Here is a 25,047-nt window from a genome sequence, read left to right as displayed (position 1 = left end):
CCGTAGCTGAAGTTGAACAGTTGTCTCTTGACCGCCATCTTGGGCACTGCGCGGCTGACTGTAGTCTATAACTCCCGCACTTGGCACACTACAGAGCAGACAATAACAACCACATGACATGCAATACAGCCCGTGCACTTATGAGCATGAAAAATACCTTAGCAACATTTTGTAATATAGAATCAATTGGCCGCTTTATTGGTGTGGACAAGCGATCGTGTGACTGCCCAATGTTAACGTATTTAATGATTATGCAGACTGGTCACTGATCAAAAGCGTTTAGCACATATGTCAAATAAACTTTTTATCTTGTAATACTTTCTTTTTTACACTTTTACACGTCTAGGTTCTCCATTTCACAATTTATCGTGAGTGACTGGTGGCCTTCAAGTCCTGGCCTACCTTTGTCCTTCATCCTTTTGTCCTTTGAATTTGGCAGTCCCATTTTCCTTTCAATGGAAAAGCTCTCACCGACAGTGTTTGTTTTACCCTGTTATTTATTAGGGGGTAGCCTTCCGTTCTTGGAAATAGGCCCAACTCGCTACCTGGTGTGTTAAATGCCCTGCCATCCAACATGGCGGTGTGGGCTGCGAGTGCCGTGTTCCGCTTAGACCCCTTACTTTGCCACTTTACACCCTGCCGTGAGGCATCCCAAGGTGTGTGGTTTTTGTTCACACACCCCCTTACTTGGTGTGTCCTCCAATGATTTTTTGGTAAAACTTTATTTGCCTTCCGCCTTCCTTGTCCGTAATTGTGAATGTATGCCTTTCCGTTGGGGTGGGAGGGTGGTGTTTCTTCTGGCTGGCGAGCGTGTTGTCCTGCCCCCGATGGTCCCGATTTTGGGGGGGCCTGCAGGACGCTCGCCTTAAATGCCCCCTCTGCCCCCCTCCCCCTGCATACTTGCGACGTTTCTATTGGGGGGTTTGAAAAATGCAAACCCCCCACTATTGGTGGGGTCGTAACGGACCCCCCCCTTACTGATGGTCACCCTAGGGGGTGGAGGGTGCGTTGCTCCTTCACTGGGGCGCGCCCTCCCCAAACCGGTTTAACCGGTCCCTTCCGGGCCAAGGCGGCCGTTAAGGCGCCGGCCCTTTATGCCCCCTGCGGGGGCGGCCTCGGCACAACACGTGGTGGCCCACTAGTAGTCTGGCAGATGGCGCGGTTGCCTTCAGAAGTTAGTGTATTGTTTATCCATCCGCCAACGCTCCGAAACGTATTAATTATAATATGTTTTCATTTATTTGTAGGAGATCAAAAATGGGAATTGGAAGGGGCAGCAAAACAGAAAGTTGCTCTCTGAAGGGGCAACAATGAGGGTTATTAAGGAGCGCTGGACTGTCCTCAGCTGTGAGGAGACGATTGTCAAATGAATTATGTTGATGAGAAGATGTGTCATTGTGTGGCTGTCTTTCCAATTTTCCACTCTAATTCTGGATTACCGATTACCAGCTTGTTTGGCACTCGTTTATAAAGGAGCTTGAAAGGTGCACTGTAGCGGCTCGCTCACAAAGGGCAGATTCCACATGATCATCTTTTTGGGTGAAAAGGTTTTGTAGAAGCGTGTCCTTCACCGTTTAAGTCCTGTTTGTAGCAGCGTTTGGACTGAGAACGTCTGATCGCGCTTCCGTTGTCTTTTACAATTATAAAATGTTGGGTGTTATTAATTTAGCTTCATACATGTTTTTTCCCAGGCAATCACAGTGTCCATGTCCTGCATAACTTTTTTGTTTTCTTCTGGTCAAGAGCGCGCTTATTTGCTCTACTTTTAGATACATCACAAAAAGTATGCAATTGCGAGTTTTCTAGATTACATTGACTATGGCATTTCAAATCGTACAGTTTGTCTGGCAAAGGAAGTCATCAATAAAATAATGAACTAAAGTGTTCAGCCCAAAATAAACTAGTACTGCCAATGCCAATAGATTTTTGACTTCTGTATAGTGTGAACACACGTGGGGTGTGGTACACATCTACATCTCTAGACCGAGTAGAATATATGTAGGCATATGAATACACACATACATGCATGCCTACAATTATCAGTGCGCCCAAACAACATAGATACCAGTACCCATGTCCACAGACCTATACACATAGAGGGACACACCGAAAGCATACACCCACATTTGGTGTGGACATCGATTGGTGGATAGATCTATAAATGAAAGGGTAGAAAGGTGTGATTGGCTATATGTATAGCTAAATTGATGTGGTGGATGGACTGATTCATGAAAAGCTGTTTTTTACTATTTGAGATTGTGATTTAGCACGTTTTTTAGTTCTGGCATGACAGCTTTCTTTCTACCAGAGCTCTTGTCAGCACACAACACCAAACATAAACACAACATACACATAATTTGAAAAAAAGTGTCCTGTGGTTAACCCCTTTCAACCAGTGGCTCTTACGGGTGAGCCTTCTAGAAGCATTAGCTCTGTGAACTGCCTGTCACACTTTGGATCAGCTCTACTTGCAGATCTCTACATTTCATGCCATGGTCAATAATGTAGTCACCTCCGAATCCAGAAGTCACAGTGGTACAGGATGCAGAAGAATATGTTAGAAATGAACCACGTTCTGCAGCCCTAACTCCAGCATTTGAGTCATCTAGTTTGCTAAGGGCACAGTCCACTGGTCAGCTGGTGGCTCTGAACTACATTTCCAAGCTGTACTTGGGCATCTCCCTCACTCTTTCAGCTGCGCTCAAGTCTTGGCGTGTGCCTATTTATCTTTGCCGTCTTGGGATTAGTAGTGCACAGAAGACTCTGACTGCTCTGTACCAGTGGCCAGCAGGTGATGGAGAACCACATTTCCCGGAGGAACTCTTGGCTTCTTTCCCACTACAGCTGCTATTGTAGTGTCTGTCACAGAAGGTGCTCTGCATAGGTGCTTCATATCCAGAGTCCAAGGAGCTGACGCAGGGCATCTCCTCGTCATCTCTGCCTACTCGCCAGCCCCTCACCCACACTGCTCCTTGGCAGGAAACTCTGCTAGTTCCCTGATACCTGCCTAGGTTTGGGCATGGTGGTCTCTTTTGTAAAGATTGGTATGGGTGGGGGTCTCAGATTATCACAGACAATGCTCCCTAAGTGAGGGAGTTTCTGAAACCCCTTAGCTGCTCCTTCTGCAGCACTTGCTGCTGGTAGTGACTTTAACAGGTATTTGATGGCCCCACAAGTACCAGCATTTCTCCAGCAGCTATGACTTCAGCAGCAGTTGTTCATGGGAGGCATCTACCCATATTTTTGCTGTTGCTCGTATCTGCAGATTTAAGTAATTTAGTATTGCCAGACTCTGCAGTTCCCATGGTTTCTTTCACTAAAATCAGTCTTGGTTGGTCTGCCCTTAATTTCTCTTCATTCTGCCTTAATGCTAATGTTAACACTTCCACCTTCCGCACCTATTTCTCTCACCAGCAGCTACATTTGGCAGCGTGTGTTAAAAGGTTGTTTGTATTGTGTAAAAATGTAATCATAATGTAGCATCGTGTCATTTACCATTCTTTGCGTCTACGTTCTGATGGAACCTCCGTTCTCCCTCAAAGCCTGTGTGCTCACCCTACAAACTCTGTGCTCATCCTACAATCTCTGTCCAAGTACCTTACTCCTTTTTCACATATTTAGCACCTAAACATTAGCACATATACCCGTCGGTCCCCACTTTCTCATCATTTCACCTTTGTAAAGGGGACTCTCCTCCAGTCACATCGCTGCCGTTGTGATGTGATATCGGTTGCTTGTGCTCATCTTACTAAGAAGCACTAGCAAATCCTCAGCGGCCATCCTGCTGTTGCCTGTATATGTTTTCCTACCAAGCGAACAGGTTCTGTGCTGAGGTTACCAGCACAGTTTGCCTGTAGTCAGTCATGTCATTTGTTCATATAGCGCCCGAGGAGAAACCAGATTTACTTTAACCACCCACCTGGGTTGTGTTGCGGCTGAGACTCATACAACGCTGCTCCTTCTCGCCTCATCCGAATCTCCCCTAGGTCAGCTCCTGTCAGGCACCAAATTGGAGGACACTGGCCTTTACCTAACTGCTTTTGTTTTAAATGCACAGTTGACTGATTTCCTTGCACCTGCTTACAACTCATCATCGTCTGGTTAATTGTTTTGGGAAGTGAGGTCACCCCAACCCTTGTGAAGTGTGTTGATATGTAGGAGATGTAATAAAGACGAGGATAGTTACAGACAGTTTAAACAAGGGCTGAAGCACCTGCCTACAGAAACAGTTATTGTTTTACACTGCATATTGACCAGATGCCATAAATGCAGCGTGGGTCCATTGCCAGCTGCCTTCAAAATGCCAAATAAATGACAGAATGAAATTGCACTCCATTTTTAAAGACGATACCATGAACAATTTTCAAACTAGCGGAAGACAGGGCTAATTTTGAGTTTACCAATAAGAAACATTTTAAGACAGTCAAAGATCCCCACTCCATAATTTCATGGAGTCCACGAACAAATGAAGCCAGAATGACAGTTGCTCAATACAAATCTCAGTAATGAAGAAGGCCTCAGTAAAATTATAGACCCTGCAAAGTGGCCGAAACACCACCGTATCACCTTTTGTTTTTTTACAGCTGATGAGTAGTCTTAAATTTATCTGATGACAGCATCCCACAGGATTTTCTCTAGTGACAATAAAACACTGTTTGCATGAACTTGTAATCCTGTGCCCCACGCAGGAAAGCGTCATTATTTTCCCCTGATATGGTGAACCCTACTTAGAGACTATGGGCTTTCGTGCAGTGATCTGAAAAGCTAAACATTGCCATAATTAGATTTGCTTTTTGTTAAATCTTATTTTTAATGAATTGATGTATATGCTTGACTGAACCTCTGTTTTGGGAGTATCTTGTGGTGGTATGTGAATATGTGATGTATGTGCAGTATGATGTAAATTGCTTTTTCCTGCATATATTCATTACTTTCAGTGGATTTTTAAGATGTTCGGTTGTGCTACACCATATTTGAACTGTATCGAATGAACCAAAAAGAAATCAATCGAACATAAGTATTCAGTTCAGTGTGTTAGCTCAGTATATAAAGTATGATTGCTGGCTGACTGGAGGCCCTTATTAGGCAATGTGTAAAGTATTTATGCAGCACTTCAAACAGTAATAAATTAAAAATTAAACACAAGAAAAATCGCACTCCAGTTTAGAAAAATGTAGTACAGTTTAATAAATAAATCAAGACCAAAACAACAAAACTCCAACCAGGAAAACTGGAGCATTGCAATTTGAAAAATTTCAGTGAATATAGAGCCAAAAAGCACAGAGCGCCAACTGTGGATATCTGGTCATTATAAACAGGGACAGAGTCACAAGTGCAGCCTGACCATGATGGAGTGTGGGTCGGATACAGGGGCTCATCCAGGCCCACTAAACAAGAGTACTTTAAATCCTGGCTGCGAAGTGTTGCGACGTACCGTGTCACAGTTGCGTCTCACGGCCAAGGCAATGCGAGATTTCTGGTTGGAGATGCGTCATGCAGCATTGGTTCTGAGGAGCTGCGAGTCCATGAGGCAGCAGGACAGCACAGCAGGGCAGCAGTCCTTCAGAGTAGCAGTTTAGCAGAGTGGCCGTCCTTTCAGCACCACAGCAGTTCTTCTTCCTGGCAGAGTACACAGGTCCTAAAGTGTACTGAGAGTTGGGGTTTGAGGTACAACATTTATACCTGTTGTCCACTTTGAAGTGGGGGAAGGTTCTAGAGGTTTCCACCCACTTGAGGTGTCAGGCATCCCCTTCCTCCCAGTCCTGGCCCCAGCTTGTCTGGGGTCACAATAGACCAGTGTCAGGCAGCACCTTTATGATGTGCAAGTGTGCTAGGTGACAGCTCCTCCCTCTCGTTGACTCAAATTAGCCCATCTCGCTAACACCTATCTTCCTTTAATCTTACTGTCCGGGAGCAATACACAAAGACCAATTGTCAGCTACACCTTGTCACATGACCCAGGATCAGGCTGAATGCATCAAATGTTTACAACAAGAAAATTCTAACTTTCTAAAGTCCCAGGATGCTTGTTTGTGGTCCAGGGAGGCCCTGGCCTGGCAGTTTGGGCTGGACTGTTCCCATGGGGAACAGGGTCAAGACTGATTTGTATAAGGCTGGGTCCAAACTGGGGTGGCATGGTGAGCAAAAGAATTGATGGATTAAACCCACATTTGTGACGGGGTGAAAGTTTGATTGGTTCTGCATTCCGTCCATCTTTTGTGTTTGTTTGCTTTTGTCGCATAAGTGCGCCGGCTATGCCCAGACATGGGTTCCGGTCTCACTGTGCCACTGGATTCAAGCTAGCCTGGCTGATGAAGGGTAATACCCTGAAGCCGGTCCCAAGATGCTTGTTTCCAGTCCAGGGAGGACCTTGCCTGGCAGTTCGTGCTGGACTGTTTCTGTGGGGAACAGGGTCAAGACTGATTTGCCCATGGCTGGGCCCAAACTGGGTGGCATGGTGAGCAAAAGAATTGATGGATTAAACCCACATTTGTGACGGGGTGAAAGTTTGATTGGTTCTGCATTCCGTCCATCTTTTGTGTTTGTTTGCTTTTATCGCCATAAGTGCGCCGAGTATCCCCAGGCATGGGTCCCGGCTCACTGTGCCACTGGATTCAAGCTAGCCTGGCTGATGAAGGGCGATACCCAGAAACCGGTCCCAGGGTGCTTGTTTCCGGTCCAGGGAGGGCCTGGCCTGGCAGTTCAGGCTGGACTGTTGCCATGACTGATTTGCATATGGCTGGGTCCAAAACTTTGGTGGCATGGTGAGCAAAAGAATTGATGGATTAAACCCAGATTTGTAACTAGGGGTGAATGTTTGATTGGTTCCGCATTCCGTCCATCATTTGTGTTTGTTAACTTTCTATAAGTGGCATTTCAGAATTGTGCTAAAAAATATGAATTCTGTAGACACCAAGCTCGACCTGTCCACTTGCTTCCAGTAGGAAATTACAGCTTATTAAATGTAATAAGGTAACTCTAATATTATCTTATGAGAGTGGTAGGCCTTGCAGTAGTGGACAATGACTTTAGGAGGTTTTCAGTACCAGGCCATGTAAAGCTTAAAGATACATGACCTTTTTTAACCACACTGCACCCTGCTTTCTAAGCTGTTCAGGGCCCACCCTTGGTTTGATTTACATGTTTAAAAAAAGGAGGATTAGGCCTGGCAGACGTTTTATTTTGCCATGTTTAAAACTGCACACAGGCTGCAATGGGGTAGTACATTCAGTGCTGCAGACCCAGGAGTAGCATTTAATTTACAGGACGTGGGTGCAGGCAGTGCTACTTTACTAGGGACTTACAGGTAATTTAAATGTTCTAATTGTGTGTAAGCCAATTCTGCCATGTTTTAAGGAAAGAGCACAAGCACTTTACCACTGGTTAGCAATGGTAAAGTGTGCAGAGTCCTAAAGCTAGCAAAAACAAAGTTAGCAAAACAGGAGGATTGAAGTTAAAAAGGTATGGAAAAACCATGCCAAGGGTGCAAGGTCTAATAGAGGCTATCAGCCTGGTTGGAGGGAGACTGCTGCTTGAACTGGATGCAGTCAGTTCCCTGCACTGATTTGGGCATCCCAGGCCTGGGCAAGACTTGCCCATGACAAAGGCTGGTCATCCCCATAGTAACAATTTAACTAGCACCCACAATATATGCAATTGCCTCTATATTTTGTTTTTTGGTGTTTTTCCCAACACAAATTTCTCATGAACGGAAACACTGCTTGTCCTCATGTCAGCCTGTTAAGGGAGAGAAGCCTCAGTGTCTAGTTTACAGCAGTTATGCAAGCCATTGTTATAGAGTGGCCTATTGGTTTCAAAAGTCTTGTGCCGATGAAACTCCTCCCTTCCCCGTTTCTGGGCTGTCCTTTGCATTGAGCTCTGCTGCCAGTTTAGCTGCCTGTCAATGTATTGATTGTGGGTTGCAATAAAACCTGCCACTCCTGTTCGTATGGCAGAACTTGATGGTGTGTGGTGGCATGTCATATGACCTCACTTTAGTGCCTGAATAAACTGGGTCTGTTCAGAAGGTTTTATTGTCATTGAATCAGATACACCCTATCTGGGTCAGGAATGCACCATTGAGGATGTTCAACAAACATCACAAAAGCACAGATGTAGTTTTTAAATTGTTTTCTATATGGTTCAGTGGAATTGTTTACATGTGCTGCACTATACAGCGACCTTTGAAGCACTTCTTGCACTCTATCAATTGTTCCCTTTATGGGGTGACCTCTGTCTCCTTAGGGCCTTCTTTTGCCTGCTCTCTGCATGCAGTTCACTTAACTATGTCTGCCTCACAACCATCTGCCTGAAGCTGTGTGTTGTTTCCTTAGTGATCTCTGCCTGCTGCTCTCACTACCCCACTTTTACTTACTGATTCGTGGGAGCTCTAAAATGTGTTTCTCAATGTGTGAGCTCTGCTTATGGGCTCCCCTGAGCTCTCCACCTTGCATTGCACCTGCCAGGCAGAATGTGAGTGAAGGCAGCGAGCCCTGTGTGGTATGTAGGCAGGGTAGAGATGGAATAATATCACTTACTGTAAGGTCCTTTCTTTTGATGACACAGCATAAGCAAATTAATGAGGGCTTCAACCTTCCCCTTCTATCAAGGGGCCCAAACATCTTAGGGCAGTACCTGAATAGGAGGTAGGCCCACCTGCAACCATGAGCATTTAATGTAGACTTTACTCTAACAAAGTTTCACAAGACAACAGGTAAAAGTCAAGGGAAAGCTCCCATACACGTTGTGTAAAAATTACAGTAATTGTTAATTTCTGGTCCATTTCCTAAAGATATTTAAGAGGTAAAGGAAGTTGTGTTACAGGAGTACTGCTTGTCGTACTTGTAAATGCATTTCTGAGTTGGCCCTGATAGTGTTCAACTCTTTATTTATAAAAGCACAAAGAGGATTGAGTCCTTTCTTTTTGTAATCATTTTATGTATGGATATTGCTTGCATATTCCAGTTTTGAGATATTTGGGCCAATTTACAAAGACATTTAAGAGCACGTGAAGCAGTATTATAGTAGTAGTACTAAACATACTCATATATGCCTTTGTGAGCTCGCCCCATTGAGTTCACACAGAACTCCTGACTGGCAACTGCTTTCTTAAATCTGGATGTATTATGTCATGAAACACACCAGAAGGCCAGTTTTATATCTAAACATTGTCTTCGGGGATACCACCTAAAACCATCAGTTATTCGATAAAAAGCTGCCCAAATTAGACATCTCTTCACAAGTTGTATTTTTGTTTGCTTTTATGGTCTGCTTCATCTAATGGAGAATTAGTGAAATAATTCTCCCATATGTATAGCACCAAGAAGGTTCATTTCCAGACTTTATCGTATTTCTAATTAAACCTTGTTCTCAATGCTCATCCTCTTGCTTGTTTTCTGTGTTCCAACTGCTTCCCTTCCAAGGCTTAATAACTTTCCTATACCTTTTCTACCCAGGTAAGTAGTAGCCCCGATAGAGCATCTTGCTTCCCAAAAATTGTATACATCAGAGTTTTATATACTGGCTTCAGTTTTTTTATTGAAAATCAATCAGACTTAAATTTGCTCCATGCCTTTCGGATTCAGTGTTTATTATTTCTATTACTTTCCCAGGGGCAGCTCCTCCATAATAGCGAGGAGCATCATCCCCTGCTAAGTCAGGCAGTGACAAATTTGTCACTGCCTGACTGAGCCATGGGAGTTTAGGGCAGGGCGGGGCCATGACAGGGTAGAGGAGTGGTGGGCACTTGTAATTTCGAATGACTGTTTGGCAGTTCATTTTAGGCTGGCCAAACTGACACGCGCAGTTACATTTCTCCAACTCAGCCTTGTTACACAGCCGGGTTGGAGAAATGGCACCGTCTCTCTGTGCCTGAGCCAGCATCAAACCAGCCCGCTCAGGCCAATGTAGACGTTCCTGTCATGCGTGCTTTAGCATGAGAGCTGCGTCTGGATTGGGAGCATGTGTTTTGTGCCCTGGACCCGGGAAGAGAGGAGCATCACGGAGGTGACTGGCAACGAGAGCGTCAGAAACGTACGTTAATTTTTTTAAACATTATTTTCAATCCCCCCCGACAGTCCTCCCTCCTGCCCCACCACCCTTGATTGGTGGCAGCCGCCCCTGTTCTTTTCTTAGTTGATCTACTTGTCTAAAGTCTGGACATACATTATGTAATAAAATGCCCATTACGTTTTTTTTCAAGTTTATTTTAACTGTTCTTCTTGGCAGCAGTTTGAGACTACTTACGTTCATCTTCACCATCAATGTCGGGTACTTCTACAGTCACCAACTGAAAAAAAGATTGTTGGGTGCCGTCTTGCCAGGGGCACCATTAGTCGCACCTTTGTGAAGGGGTTTGGTCTACCAGGTGGCTTGACTATTGCACCTTCCAACAAATCCCCAGGCAGTAATGTAGTTCTTTTCAAGCTGAGCCTCAAAGAGCTTGGGTTCTAGTGCGCGGCTAGGGGAGTAAGATATCCTCAGGAGAGAACGGGCAGCAGGTTTATATATATGTCACTCAAGAGACTTCGTCTACGTCCCTTGATTCCCACCCACAATGGTACTCAAGGCCATAAAATACCTGTCCAGACCCCCTCATGTTACAGTTTTGGCCAGGCAACGGTGAAAATAATACCTAACAATATAACTCCAGAACCTAGAGCCACCTTTCCTTTCTTTTTTAAAATTTTATCCTCACTCTCTTCATGGGAGTTTGAAGTGGGTACAGGACTGGTTTTATGCGGGTGGCGAGTGGGAGTGACCTACTGGTGATACAGCCCTTCCAGCTATATCTCGGTGTTGCCCATGATTTTATATTTTCACAGGCAATCTGCTATTTGGGCCATGGGTGCACTGAGCAGTGCAGGAATCTTTTTAGAAATAAGCAATTCATCCTCTTTCATGATGTGATGATTATATTTGCTAATCTTTAGCTATGCAAACCAGTTAGGGCTTACTGTTCCTGCTCCCGAGTGGTGATGTGATGTGCAGGGACATCTTCAGGATTTTAGGGGCCCTGGGCCAGACATATTTTGGGGAGCCTGTTCCGAACAGTTTTGACTTTATGAACCGATTTCAACTCTTTCATGCCCTTTTTGGCCAGTTCTCTGACAGTGCACAGACACACTATCCACATTTGAAATGCTTTTACATCTAATATTCAGGGATAGTGATGTGTGTTTTCAATATTGTAACACAGCAGGAACTCACTAATATTACTGCAAATATTCTCAGTGACACCCTCCCATTTCTCATATGTGATGCCCTGTTTTGATCTAAACTAACCTTTTTTTTTAAATGGATGTTGCATGAAATGTAAACACAACATTTCTCTGTAAAATAAAAGTAATAGACTCTCACACACCACTTATATTCAAAATAAATTAAAGGAAAGCGGTACTTAAGTAATCTATTTAAGACTTAATCAAGGTCGTCAAGTTAAGACTCTCTCCAGAACAGAGCTGTCCCTTCCAGGGTTCCCCTTAATAGGCTGGGGCCCTGGGCCAGAGTCCACTTTGCTCAAGCCTTAAAACCTCTCTGGTAATGTGTTTCATGTCTTGTGTGACTTATCTTTGACAATGCAATTCTGTATTCCAGGGGATATGTTTAGTCTCAGTTCATAGAGTTAAACAAGTAGACCGTGCTTTGCCTCATACTTTATTGAAGTAAAATCTGCGTCTTACTGTGAATACCAATAAAACTGCCCCTCTCTTTTTATGGAGAACGAGGGTGTGTGGTTTGGTGGGTAAAACAATGTCATTGCCCGAGTAGATGTAGTATTAGGCTCACCGTAAACCTGCATTTGCAGCCTGGACAATGTACTATCTTTCTAATTATTGTCTCGGACTTCAAAACTGCTTCATTATGTCTGTCAGATTTAGACCCGTTCCAAGGACCTACTTTAAAAGTTTTGCTTGAAGCATCTGTTGTCCCTTTGGCCATAACTTTGACCCACAGCAATGGCAGTAGCAGAGACAGCTATCAGATATAACCCACATCTTAGCTTTTAAGGATTTGGGGCCAGATGTAGCAACCGTTTTGCATGTCGCAAACTGCGAAAAACGCAGTTTGCGACATGCAAAATGGCCATCGCGATGCAGAGTCACATTTTGCGAGTCGGTACCGACTCGCAAAATGTGATTCCGACTCGCAAATAGGAAGGGGTGTTCCCTTCCTATTTGCGACCGCATCGCGATGCAGAGTTGCTTTGGGACCGCGAAAGCGGTCGCAAACCAACTCGCAGTTACCATCCACTTGAAGTGGATGGTAACTCATTCGCAAAAGGGAAGGGGTCCCATGGGACCCCTTCCCCTTTGTGAATGCCAAAAAAAATATGGACCACTGCCTCCTCTGAAAAAAACGAAACTAAATGGTTTCGGTATTTTTTCTTTTTGCAGCTCGTTTTCCTTTAAGGAAAACGGGTTGCAAAAAGAAAAAAAAAAAACTGCTTTATTAAAAAAGCAGTCACGGACATGGTGGTCTGCTGTCTCCAGCAGGCCACCATCCCTGTGAGTGCCTAGACACGCTATGGGGTCGCAAACTGCGACCCACCTCATAAATATTCATGAGGTGGGTCTTTGCGACCCCATAGCGAGTCGCAGAAGGTGTCTGAGACACCTTTCTGCATCTCGTATTGCGAGTTGCAATTTGCGAGTCGCTATGACTCGCAAATTGCAAGTCGCAATTTTCTACTTACCTACATCTGGCCCTTGGTTTCTACGATGTAGGTTGTTTTTCGTGGGTGAAAATGGATTGGCAGAATAGAGGCACTTATTGTTGGGCTAGGAGGCGGCATAACTGGCAGTGCTTAAGACACTCTCATGGTCAAAAGACACAGACCGTGTACTATTGTCTTATGTTTAATTATGTGCACATTAAAACTTGGATGCAATACATGGAAAAAGTTCTGCTTGTGATGGTGCAAGATGTGTAATAAAGTCTATCTAGTGTACTTTTCTAACCTCTTTAAAGTAGAAATCATGTCATTTGTGGCGTGTACTACGTGGCTGTTATTATGAATTATGACAAAACATTAATATCATGCAAATAGTCCACCCTCTGACCAACCACACATTCATCAATAGTTCTGATTTTACAATCCTCTGAAATGGCCTTACTTAATGACATTTTATTAGTCAGAAACTATTTGGAACTCTGTTATTGAGTTCTCAGTTTCCATTCTTCTCTGTCAGACAACCTGTGGAGAGCTAAGAGTGTGTCAGTCTTATGCTATAAGACAGATTTTTCCAGCAGCAATTTATCTCGATTATACAAACCTGTCAGACTACCATGTGTCTAATTTTTTAGTTTTATGACATGACAAAGTATCTTTAATAAAACAATTGGCTGCATTATCAGTTTTATTAACTTTCCAATGTGTATCTCAATTTGCTCTGAATTAGTAGCTCTACAATTAATATAACAGTAGAATTTTGTTCACTTCAAACAAAGAGTGGACCAGCGTGCTCAAAAAATAAGAAATGGTAAGATCTTAACCTTACCTGTATCTATGAAAATAATGATTGCTGAACCCGATCATAATGTCTTTCTCACATAAGCTGTCAGCAAGTTTTCAAATGTAGCAATAATAATGACAAACACACTAGAGATAAACCTGTAAGGATGTTTCAATGTCTGAGGTGAGGGTAACGGTGTGCAAATGAGTATTTGTATTGTTATTGGTATCAGCGGCGGCTCCTCCACTAGGGTGGAGGACCGTCGCCCCCCTGCCAGCAGCTGCAAAATCTTTAGAAGAAAATTATAATAAACTGTGCATAGCACTCCCCCTCAGTGTGCATGTATGTTTGGCCGGCCGTCTCAGGCGTCAGGATTGGCCATAGGGCAGGCTGGGAGTCTGTGCCTGCACCAGAGAGTGTCATGGTGGTGTCAGCAGCGGCGGCCACGATCCAGATTAGTGTTTTTTTTATTTAATGTTCATCTTGGGCACTTATCTATTCTTGCCAGTAAGATTCTGCTCAGGCAAGACTGTGACAGCTATGTACGAACCAGGACATAAAAGTGAGTCCATTTAAATTGGAATTGGTAGACATCTCCTGAACCTGTGCACACACCTGGGACCAGTTCCCATCCGGCATATCCCTCTCCCATTTGGTTTTGGCTGACATTTTAGGCTTGTCTCTGTCCGTCTTTAGAGTCCTGTACAGCTGAGAGACCAATCTGCGAGGTGCCCCCATGTCCATGAAAACCTCAGGTGTAGCCGTCATCTGCGGGGCCAATGATAAGTCCATGCATATTTCCCACAGAGTCTTAACCTGGCAAATTGGAGAAACTGTTCAGGCCCTTCCCTGAATCTCTCCTGCTCCTCGTGGAATTTGATGCATTTGCCTTCCTCGTACAGATCTCCCTGTGCTTTGTGCCTGCCCACCTTTTAACTGGCCATAGACTTGTGGGCACTAATTTGTAAAAGGGGTTGCAGCCACCATAGATGGTGCAATAAAGGAGATCTCTGGAACACAGCCTTCGCTGCTTTCGCCCATGCCTGAACCACTCGGCTCACTACATACGGACATTGTGTAGACTGTTGAGCCCCCGTCCTAAGACATATCTGTAAATCCTCTGCGCCTGCATCCTATTGGCAAGTACTTGTGACAGCACTTTACTATCCACGTTCATCATGGACTTTGGGTGATAACAGACAACCAGGGAAGGGTCCCTGTCTGGCTTTGGAATATCATAATCTATGCCTCCTGCATTGACTGCACCAGGTGCACCAGGTATTCCCCTACTGAAAGATCTCCAGCTGCTGATCCACACGCAATTCACCATATATCTGATAGAACTCTCTGAAAGACCATACATTCTCAAAGACTTATTCCCGGGCATGTCTTTTATGGCCCGCTTTAGCTCCTCTCTGGTAAGTTCCACCTCTAGGGCCTCCACCTGATCTCCCTGCAACTGGAGAAGAGCCAGCACCTCCAAGAAAGCCAGACATCCCTCACCTCTGTGTCCCGGCGGTTACTTGTAATACTCTGTTAGCTCTTCTCACTATCTGGCATTAATCATAGCCTGAGACACCACTGTGTCACCCCTCCGGTTTTTCAGTAACAAGTTTAGGCATACTGGGGTCTTCCGTCTCAGCAACTATGGCAGTAACTGGCCCAGTCTATCCCCCTCCTTATGGAGATGCTGCCTATATTCCTTAAGAGTAAGTTTGTCCAACCTGTCTCAGATTTCCTCTGTGGACTGCCACACTCCTAGTGTGTCAGCCTCTGCTTGGGGTATGCCCGTCCCTGCCCTCTGTAGGTGTGTCAGCCTTTCTTTCTGATTATGCAAATCTCTTTGCAGCTTGCACTTTATACCATAGATTTTACAGAGGCAGGTCCTCCGTATGACCATTTTCAGTGCATCCCATTCAGTAGCTTTTGACTTAGTCGACTCACTGTCCTCCTCTAAGTAACCCTTGATTGTTTCCTTCAGAACACTCTCCCCCCATCCACAAGCAGTACCAGTGTATGGTCAGAGAGACCTGCCCCAGATGAGACACCAGTGACACCTCTGCGACCAAAGAACTCATAAGCAGAACCTTGCCCAGTGGTACTGTACATGTGGTGGATGGGTAAGTGAAATGTGAATTCCTTCAGAGAGAGGTGCTGTCCCTCTAGATGTCCACACAATCCACTCAGGCCACCACCTCAACCAGTGATTTGATCATCCCTGCCTTAGTATAAAGCAGCATAATTAGTCAGTCTAAATTTCTATCCACTACACAATTGAATTCCCCAGTCCATATCAATGGCATCCACAGGTATGATGACATTATTATATCGAGTTTAGACAGATAAAGCTGCATATCATAGTGTTTGGGGGTGTAAAGTTTCAGTAGGTATATCTCGTGCCCATCCAGTAAACACAAGGATTCAAAGATACCTGTCCTGTACGTCGGCATGTGCCCCCCCTTAAATTGAAAGGGGTAGACAGCACCATCCACATCGCTACCCTCCCTGCATTGGAGGAGTAGGTGGAGGAGTAGAATTGCCCCTCAGTGTTTTCTTTAACTCATCTGTATCCATTAAGTGGGTTTTCTGGAGGAAGGCAATGTATTGTAATTCCTAAAATATGTGTGCATCCTATATCGCTTAATGTAAGCATTTTTACTCCCTAACATTCCATGAGATTATGTTGACCTGTCCTTGCCATATCCATGCGTGATAACCCTCTGCCAACCCCATGGGGGTGGGAGGATATCTGCCCACCATGCCCTTCACTGGCGACCCCTGAAAATTTGCAGTAACCCTGCACCTTATATCAAAGTATGTCCTGTGTCATTGCCGCGTCATCATGTTGTGATTACTGCTGAAAGAAAGCCAATATACGAGTAACAAAAACATATGAAATCCCCCACCCCTTGATGATGACACCCTTATAAGTGGTGTTTCCGCATAGAGAAAACCAGTGAGACTAGCCCCTTCTGCTGGGTCTGTTACCAGGCCAGCAACTGAAAAACGATTACAACTATATACCTATATCGTATATGTAACCTGCAGTTGCGGATGAGCGTCACTATCAGCACTATGCCTCCTCCCAATCCCCCAGCATTACATATTGAACATTCATCTGTGTGAGGTTAGACGCGGGATGTTATTGGTGAGGATGGGGCAGGTCCCATCTGCGTAAGTTAAAGGGTTCTGGGTGAACATTCCATATCTACAAAGGCCTTTCTTTACACACTGTAAAAACTTAGACTCGTATTTGTTGGCACTCTTCCTAAGGTGCAAGTTTAGCTGCTGGTTCTGACAGGGAAAACAAAACGAATTCAACAGTTAATGAAATGCTGATGCATAGGATCATATGTGAAAATGTTATTTTATAAGTATGACTGGATAAATTATTTAGGATTACAGTTGACTTGATGAATTCTTGACAGATCAGTTTTTTATCTGTGGGCGAACAGCAATCCTTTAAAACGTATACATTTAAGATCTTGTAATTCATTTGAATATTTGGAAAGCTAATTTGATGACACGTAGCAACTTAAATAAACGTCCTGTCTCTTGTAACTATCAGGTGGTTTAATTACAGATTATTGTAGCTCGAAATATTATCCTAGATAAATATTTCAACCTGGACCCCTAAGCAGAAGATACGCAGCATGGAGTGTGGGTGGAACAGGAGGAGATCGCCCTCCCTGTTGCTTGCCCCTCGTGTGCAGATTAAATGGCAGGTGCCTCGAGGATGGTGGTGTAGATCAGATGAAGGGTAGGGCGGAGCTTAGGAGAACGCAGAATACGGCTGTGCCAAGCAGAAAGTGTTTTGGTTCCCTTGCAGGCAGCAGGTAAGGAAGCCACACAGTGACTGACTTTCCAGCTGTATCTGTCACGGTGCTTTCTCCCGAGATGTGGTGGCTGACAGGACTAGTGGGCTGGCGCTCTGTTGTCCCAGCCCTTGGAGCTATATGGTGTGTCCAGTGTCTGGCTGCCTCCAGGTTGCAGGATGCCCTATTATGGCCTTTGTTTGGTTCATTGCAAGTTGTGTGTGTATTTGGTGTGCCTCGTTCACCCCACGAAGGAGTAGAGTTTCCATCAGGGGAGAATCTCTGAACTGGGTGGAATGTTATTATTTAACTCCTTTGAGACCTCCATTGGCACCCTGAAAAGGTTGGCAGGGAGCGGAGCACATGGTATTCAGGCTCCACCTCCCACGCAACTCTGCCTCTTCCCACCCACATGCTCTCTTCCAACATACTGGGCAGGTCAAATAGGGCAGAGTGCACTAATTTCATCCAAACAAATGTAGAAATATATTAGCTGCAACTTTTCCCACAGAAAAAAAGTCGAAAATGAAGAAAACACAAGTAATACATATGGACGGATACATACAAACGAAACTATACTTTTAAAGTGAATACCATTAAACTAGGGGTTATAAGTAACTTAGTATTAGAGCATCTGTTCTTAAGTCAACACGAACACCCAGGGAGTACATGAATGCATAATCAAGTGTCGATGTTTTAAGCGTGTTATTACCTGTATAGATACTCTAAAAGAAGCATATTAGCATTTGACCTTGTAACACAAGATAATTCATCTCTATCTAAACTCATGTTTCTCTGCATAACTTTGGAAAATACTCCCGCTGTCATGAAAATACCATGCAATTTTCTTTAAACGTTGGTTTGAAAGCCACTGTGCATTTTGAACCCCCCATACAGTGAATAAAATTACAGCAGCAGCATGTTTCTGAAACATCGTATAGTTACAAATAATTTGTTCTGAACTTCATTGTAAATCTTTTTCTCCTTGAAAAATGAGGGAAAGCTAGAACTTTTTCGTTCCTTTGTTTTGCGTCTGTAGGACATTTTTTGCCACAGTACAGTGTGTATTGTAGCTCAGGGTCGAATAAAGTTAACATTGAAGTAAGGTCGAAATGTGCCTATGTACAAAACGCAACATTTGCTTCGAGGAACTCCTTGTAAGCACAGAAAACTGGCAGATCACACCTGTGCTCCAAATGTGGCTAAATTGCCTCGCTGCTCCATTCAAGAACACAGTATATGCACTTTAAATTGCATGTGGCGAATATTCATGATTATAATAGTGAACCTGGTGAGAGACGGTATTAATACACTTACGACAACTTTGACAGGTTAGCCAATTGAGTGATTGCCTAATTTATTTATTGCAATATGACTAAGTGAACGATGACGATAGTGAGACATTTGTCAGGGTCAGATTATATTTGAAGTGGCAACCTTCACTATTGGACCTAGAATTCTAAGATGTATACACAAGAAACTGTGTCCGAAGCCGAGGAAGGCTGGAACTCCTCTTCAAATGTCTAGGGATGCTGAATTTTGCTGAAGTAGTTATATCCCCCAGAAAAGCTGTTGTCTGTTTTTTAACGAAATCAACATGGACTAGATGATAGTCAGAATTTAAATGACTCCTTAAATGAAATTGCTTTTTTGTGAAGGATCTGAATGAACTCTGCATCTGAAAGATCTGTAAAGAAAAAGAAGGTTCTTGATTCTGGAAGGATAGCTGAAAAGTTGTCAGGACGCAGATGGAAAGTAAAGCAGTGGAGGAAGCAAGAAAATACCAAGAACCACGGGAAAGCATACTAAAAAGGAGAGCCTCAGCACTTGATTGGTACAACACAGTTGTGAAGCATTGATAACTGTAAGACTCTGCCTGTATAGTCCCGGAGTACGAAGCCTGTGTGATGTTAATGGTAGAATGAGTCACTACTTAAAGGCACATGTGCTTGTGTAGAGCGTTTTTGTTGACTTACACAGAGGACAAGAAACTACTCTTCAGGGCCGGCCTGGTACTTTCCTTTCCATTTCTGGGAAGACAGTATTCTACAAGGACAGTGACCATTATCTGAAGACTTGATCTTTTCCTCTGTACAATCGGCATCTTGTGTTTCAAATGTTTGTGTTAGGGGGCTTGACAAAATTTCCTGTTGAGAGCATAGAAGACGTGAGGAGGAGGCTGGTGGTCATCATTTCCAGGGAGAAGGAGAAGTCCAGATGGACGCTGAACTACTGCATTTTGATGCTCAAGAAAGTGAATAGGTTTTAAAACCAAGATGCCGTGAATTTAAATGTGTTGAGGCAAGAATACTAGGTAAGATCTATCGATCTTGTTACTGGGAAGGGCTGGTCAGAGACTCCATTGTCTTTACCACAAGGTCCTGCTGAAGCCTTTTTCTTAGAGGTAAAAAAGTGCGAGCAGCGCATACCTGGACATTTTGCATGTTAGTGTTCATAGGTCGCCTCTGGCACCTTGTTGCAGTTCCAACTTTTTATAAATGCATTCCCCGGTCACTCCCATGGTCCTTGGACGCTCAGGGGAGGCTACTAGCGGGGGCTGGGCTGCGGGTTGTTCTACAGAGAAGGAGCCCTTCTTCAACATTTTTTGTCCCTGATGTCGACAGGAGGCCTACCAATTGATGCATCAAGAGCACTTCATTCCAAGTTTACAAAAGATCACACTTAAGTCATCCTCACAGCCAGATTCTGATTCTTCTGAGGGTCTGATGGTGTGAAGCCAGTTTTATAAAGCACACTATTGAGGGATTTGTTATGACATCTAACTGGAAAACCAGTTTCTACGCCCAGTCTGCCTACGTTTTTAGAAATACCTGTTTGCTTTCTTACTCCACTGTGACATTGTGTGGGACATTGAACAGAACTAAGCACATGGCATTGATTGGCATCTGATGGCGCATACCAGAGCACATGATGGCACTGAATATTAAATGGGTTTCACATGAACAAGTGACATTACTTAGATATAGTGGGCCATACCTGGGCACATGATATGGACTGACATGCAATGGGATGATGGGTGTATCTGTGAACACAGAATGTATGATGGAACAACTAATGCGCGAACCACGCATGCCTGAATATCGTGGTCAGAACAACGACCGTGTTTACCACGCATACCTTTACAGCGATTTTTCGTTGTGAAAGCATGCCTAGTAAAAGAATGTGTTGGAAGGGCATGCCTGGTTCTAGCATGCCACTCCCCTTCTGCCTTAAGGCCCAAAAGTACCCACCCCTAATACTAAAACTACCCTGACCCCCACACCCTGCCCCTAAAAACAGTAGTACCCCAATACCCCACACCCACCCTGAGCCCTAAAACTTTCCCCGACCTCCATACCCACCCTAAAAACAACCAACCCCCCACCTGCCCCTAAAAGCCAAACTACACCGACCCCCCACTCCTCCCTACAAACAAAACTACGCTGACACCACCAGCCGCCCCTAAAAACAAAACTACCCCGCCACCCCCACCTGCCCTAAAAACAACCGACCCCCACCCCTAAAAAACAAACTACCCAAGCCCCCCGCCCTGCCCCTAAAAACCCAACTACCCTGCCCAAGCCCTTAATCTAACCCCCACCCCTAAAAACGAGCCCAACCAGGCCCCAACCCCACTTACCTGACCAAACTACCCCGATCCCCAACCCCCGCCCATAAAAAAAAACTACCCTCACCCCTGTCCCAAGCGCTTCATCCACACCCCCACTCCTAAAAACTACCCCCAACCCCACTTACCTGACCAAAGTACCCAGATCCCCCAACCCACCCCTAAAAACTAAACTACTCCCGCCCCAAGCCCTTAATCCACACCCCACCCCTAAAAACTACCCGCCCCTAAAAACCAAACTACCCTGACCCTCCCACCCCAAGCCCTTAATCCACCCCACCCCTAAAAACGACCCCAACCCTGCCCCAACCCCACTTACCTGACCACGCCTTCTCCCGATCTACTCTGCCTTTTTCTGCCTTAACCACACATACGCGTAGTTCAGCACGTGTAGTCAAGGCAGAGAAAAAGGCAGTTGTTGTTCCGGCAGGCGTGGTTACGCTTGCGTTGTAGACGACATCGTTGTTCCAGAGTCATGGTTCAGGACGTTTCCCGAACACAACATTATTGATTGCTATATGTGGAGATAGCTGCGGTTATATGAGGAGTCACCTAAGATTTTACATTTATGACCAAATGATACCATTTACCACCATATGAGGCCTACCTGATCACATGATATAAGATGTCATGATACCGAAGAACTTGATGACAATGAGTGTTGGATATTTATTTACATAAAATTAACATATGTTGTTTAGGGACAAAATAATGGGTTTTCAGAAAACTAAAAGCTGTTGTTTGTGTTTATTACCATTAATTGATTTTTTTCAAAATCCCAGCTGCTGTTTAGGCTAGAGGCCAAATAAGTTTATTTGCTGAAAATTGCAAGTTAATCAAGCTTATCTTTTTGAGAGAAGTTCCTAAACGCTTTATCCGCAGTGTTTGATTTATAATTCATGCACATATGTGGGAAAGTATTGCTGATGTTATGGCCTATCTTCCTTGGTTATACAGCACTCTTTCTCATGGTTACTTAAGGACTGAAAGTGCCATTTTCATTTTTTTTATGTAATTAGCTTTCTGTGCATATGTTATCCCTATATGCCTAACTGTAGCTGAGGTCTGTTAAGAGTATTTGAAGCATATGGCTTTATGGCTGGAAACGTGCTTTAAAGTGCGTTACTTGTTTCATTTTTTTCCAGATACTTTCGCTGAGATGAATCTTGCAAACTCCTTTGTAGAGAGGTTCGGTCTTTCTCAGCACCCCTTAAGATATTGGAATATTTCATATTTGCCTAGTCAGAACTGCCTGTAAATTGCTTACATAGGAATCAAAAAATTACTGTGAATTCTAACGCAATGGAGACAATTTATACCAACATTTAGAACAATGGGAGCAGGCTAAGAAGTTCTTGCGAATGAGCAGTGGTTCCAAAAGTAGGTGTGGGCTCCTGTGGATTGCACCTCAATTACAGTTTTTGTTTAGGTACCCTAAATTGGTTTGTCGCAAAATTCATAATAATAGCAACCTTTTTACTAAGATAGCTGAAGGCCGGGAGGGCCAAATTAGATATTATTGGATCATAGATTTGGATATTTGTAGCACAATATAATTTATATCTAGAAGACTATGGATGATTTACTTTGCGTTCTGTATTATACCTTTGAAGATGAATAAAATAAAGTTAGAAACGAAGAATTATCTCTTGGTGCCCAGCTCATTAGAATACTCAAAAGATGCCTTGCCGAGGAATACATGCAACTGGGTATTTTGAGATGTTGTATAGCTAACTATATGCGCTTATGAAACCAGCCTAAATTCTGGATGTCTTTGTAGGTGAACAAAGTAGAGCACAGTTTCTGCCCAGTTTAGATACAAGGCTGGACAGAAAACTGGAAGCGTCTCCCACAAAGTCAAAACAATTAGGGCAGCAGGTCAATCAGAGAAGCTCCTGCTGTGAATGTGCAGCCAGTGTAATCTTTACAGGGGTTCACTTTGTCTAATGTGTAAATTACATTATCATGATTTGACAGTCTTCATCCTTTTGAAATGTGGATTGATTTTCAATCATCATTTGACTTCCTGCTGGAACATTGTGTACCAACCATAAACAGTGAACAATTTCCCATAATTTCGGTGCTTTCATGTTCTACTGACTGCTTTTTATTTTCTGTGTTCATACTTAAAAAATGGTACAAAGGCTGTGTCGTGTCCTGGTAGAGCTTGAGGTATATCAAGATGCCTCTTAAAGGCATACTATAAATGACTGGCAAGCTTAAAGATGAAAAATATTAAACTACTCAGAAGCTAGAAGAAAAGAGCATCCTTAAGTTCGCAATTAATCTGCAGCCACTCTTATACGTTGTTTTGATCGAACAGTTACCGTTTTTTTTTGCACGAACCCCTTCCGAACTCCGGTATTGTAAGCTATCATTGATTTGTTTAATGAACAGTGTCCATTCTAAAATATACTAAATGCATCGTTTCTCTCCTTTACAAACCGCTCTTTTAGTTTTAATTCCATGTAAATAACTGTTAGCAGTACTGATTGGGTCTGTACATTTTCACAGGACTGTTCAGAAATCATTCTTATCACTTCTGTCATTACCTGTGCCATTTTCAGAAGTCATTGCAAATGTGTACCAGAATTGTATGCATGTGTCTCAGTATTACATTCCAGCCCTGCTTTTGAAGGTAAGTAGGGCAGGGCCTATTGTTCTACGACTCAGAAAATAGATTGTGTATTCAAAAAGTATTGAACATTCATCTAGTGTAGTCTTGGACTGTTGCACGCAACGAGGTTGCTTTCTGAGAAGACTGGAAATGTCTTGCATTACAAAATGATATTGATGGGTCTGTAAAGCAAAACGGGAGATGATGAAATGCTGCTGGAGATGTGTATTCTTCACCGTATCCCTGTGGTTCCATAGACCATTTGCATTAGCTGTTAAAAGACTTTGTGCTTGAAAAAAAAATATGTGTGTACGTTCTCCCTGGTCTGTGAATTGTTATCCTCCTAAAATGAAAGTGAATTATTGAAGGTGTTTTCCAGGGGTGGCTCCTCCATAGAGACCGAGGAGCATCACCCTCCGCCAGCAATTGCAGCTGCAAACCTTTTTCTGAAAAAACGATCATACACTATGTTTATGATCGTTTTTTTGGGGAAAGGGGTGGGTCAGAGGAGTGACGAGTGTGAGGGGGAGTGCTCAGCACTCACCCTCAGAGTGCATGTGTGTTTGAAACATATGTACACAGGGCTCTCTCCTGGATAGAGCGTGCAGAGGCTCCCAGTCTGCCTGGGAGTGCCATGGCTGCACTGTCAGCCAATCCTAACACTGCTTAGAGCAGGCTGGGAGCCTGGGCCTGCCTCGCCAGCAAGACAGAGGAGCAGCGTGGAGGTAAGTGGGTTTTGTTAAAAAAATGTTTACATTTTTTAAATGTAATTGAATTATGAATTAATGAAAGTAGCTCATAATATTTCTCCAAAAATAAGAAAATAAGGAGATTGTCCAAGTCTCAATCATTTTGAGAGTTAATTCTGACGTTACCCATAAAAACAAATTGGCCAAAAATATTCCAAACTTTATCAAAAAGGGCTGGCTGCAACCCCCCTACCCAACCTGCACAGTCCCTCGTACGTGCATGTAAGTTTTAGGGGATAAACTGTAGTTTGTATTTAGTGCCTTGCAAGGTTCATAGTTGGAGTCACTCCCCAGTTGGCTGAATCAACAGATTCCCCATGTCAAGGCAGGGCTGGTTTTAGGGTGGTGCGACCACTGCAGCTGCACCTGGTGATGACCTCAGAGGGTGATGTGCTTAGAAATAACATATGGTATTAATTTAAAATCACTTGTGGTAGAGTTATTTGTGCATCCAGCAGTTTTCAGGCAGCAGTAAAAATGTCAGGATAGCTTTATTGATTAATGTTCCTGATCATGGGAGATCAGAGTTCTGTCTAGTGGCAGTTTGCATATTACAGAAATGTATTTTATGTGGATAGTTCAGTGGATTACTGCTTTTGTCACAGAGATCCTTTTGTTACAGCAGTTCATCAGTTACAATCTGTTAGAAATGGGGTTTCTGGTTGGCTAGGGTGTGCACCTCAGCCAGGCAGAACCCACTACTCTAGTCAGGGCAAGTAAGTTACACTCCAGAGATAACCTGTGCTCACCCCCTGGTAGCTTGGCAGTGAGCAGTCAGGCTTAT

At 43.8% G+C, this 25,047-nt stretch overlaps 1 protein-coding gene across 1 annotated transcript in view; it reads left to right on the top strand.

The window, feature by feature from the left end:
• Positions 1 to 25,047, top strand: part of FBXL17 (F-box and leucine rich repeat protein 17) — a 1,470,176-nt gene that overhangs the window by 1,036,884 nt on the left and 408,245 nt on the right. The gene's annotated exons all lie outside the window — the stretch shown is intronic.

Source organism: Pleurodeles waltl, chromosome 1_1, assembly GCF_031143425.1.
Source record: "Pleurodeles waltl isolate 20211129_DDA chromosome 1_1, aPleWal1.hap1.20221129, whole genome shotgun sequence".
In the NCBI taxonomy this organism is placed as follows: domain Eukaryota; kingdom Metazoa; phylum Chordata; class Amphibia; order Caudata; family Salamandridae; genus Pleurodeles; species Pleurodeles waltl.
Note: the sequence above shows the minus strand (reverse complement) of the source record. Positions and strands in the feature narration are given on the sequence as shown.